The following is a 1,786-nucleotide window of genomic DNA, read 5'->3' as shown; positions in this document are numbered from 1 at the left end:
GTTTGTCAGTATAGATTTTATTAGTATATAGTGTGTTAGTATATAGTTTCTCATCTTTTCCAAATATGTAAAATATGTTGTATATGAGATAACAGAATGCTGGTCGTATATATACTGGTAGTATATTGCTGGTAGTATATTTGAGTTTTAAAATTTGTGCATGCTATGCCATAATTGCAGGCAGTATTATATGCAGTTATGATTATTTTATACGGTGTATTATATAATTGTCTTGTGAATACCTACTTAATTGTTCGTGTTCTGCAAGTGGTATGTAATGATAATAATTTTGAATGTGTTTTAAGTAGATTATATTCTTCACACCGTATTTTGTAATCAATATTCATAACTCGCTATCATTGACTTTTTCAACTTAATTGTCAAAATATATTAATAAATATGAAAACAAACCTGGAACTATTAACGTCGCTAAAGTTATCAATTGTAATTTTAAATTAAATATATGTGTAATTATAATCAACAATGCAATATAGATCTTTTAATAATATATATTTATTTGTAAATTAGTATTATGTTCTTCTTTCCCGATTTTGTAAATGTGTAATCCTCATTTGAAATAAAGTTTATATACAATTGTATTATAATATCCGTTATATATCTCCCTCTATTGTTGCACTATTTTCCACGATTAATAGTAAGTGTGGCATAGAAAAACTTTTTGGTCATTTTATAAGTATACGTAATAAGCAAAATGCTACAACTAGTCACATTGAGAAAAAATATATTTTAATATTTATTTATTGGATTTAAAATGCAAGGAGGAGGATAAGTGTTTAGAAATAAATTTTATTTCACAGCAATTTTATATCCCACAAATATATTTTCAAGTATTTTTCTCAGTGCAGCAGCCAACTAATTGGAGCTAATTGGCATCACTAATTTCTACACGATTGTTAAAGTCAAATAATCTAGGTCGTGATCAGTAAGAAGGATGCGTATTCGTACCGATCACCGAATGATAAAATATTTGTAGAAATTATCATCGAATGATGGAATATTTATATAAAGTATCACGGATTTAGAAAGTCGCACACGATGATGTAATAACATTGTCAGATTATGAGTAATGCGAAAAAAGAAAATAAAGTTTCTTAAAATTATTTGAGCAGAGTTACCGAACAATTTTAGCAAAATAAGAAAATTAAATAAAACAATCTTCTTCCTTTGATCATATCTTGAATTGTTTGTAATGTCGAACAATAATATTTGTCGAATTAAAATTTAGTTTAATTGGACTATTCCAACAGACAAACTTCCTCCAATTTAATAAAATTCATTATGTCCAAAGAAATCTTTGCAAGAACCGATGGAAAACTTAGCACACGTATCTTCGCATATTCCAACATACAGGATGTCACAGATTGATACTCATCAAATTCACTGGAACATAGAATACACTGCGGTGAACATAAAAGTCCTGTAGCGTCTTGCGATATTCGCAATAATAATGGAAATATTAATTAAAAAAGATTGGTGAGTAATCATGCTCGATATATTAAATGAGTTCTTGTGACGCCGTCTGCCGTTTTATACTTTATAGGTTAATTGAAATTGAACATAAAAGTCCTCTATCATTTTGCAAGTGATCACATAGACTTTCAGACCATAACCAAAGAAGATTAGTACATCATTAGTTATACCGACGAAACACTTAACATTAGAACATTCTCTAAAGATTTTGTGCTATTATCTGAGCAAACATATAACGATATTTTCATTAATATTTAAAATTTTAGGTGGTTATTTGCAAAATTTTTGTTCAGTT

The sequence above is a fragment of the Odontomachus brunneus genome, unplaced genomic scaffold (genome assembly GCF_010583005.1).
Source record: "Odontomachus brunneus isolate Ranch 3 - 2012 unplaced genomic scaffold, Obru_v1 Obru_scaffold_079, whole genome shotgun sequence".
Lineage (NCBI taxonomy): Eukaryota > Metazoa > Arthropoda > Insecta > Hymenoptera > Formicidae > Odontomachus > Odontomachus brunneus.
Note: the sequence above shows the minus strand (reverse complement) of the source record.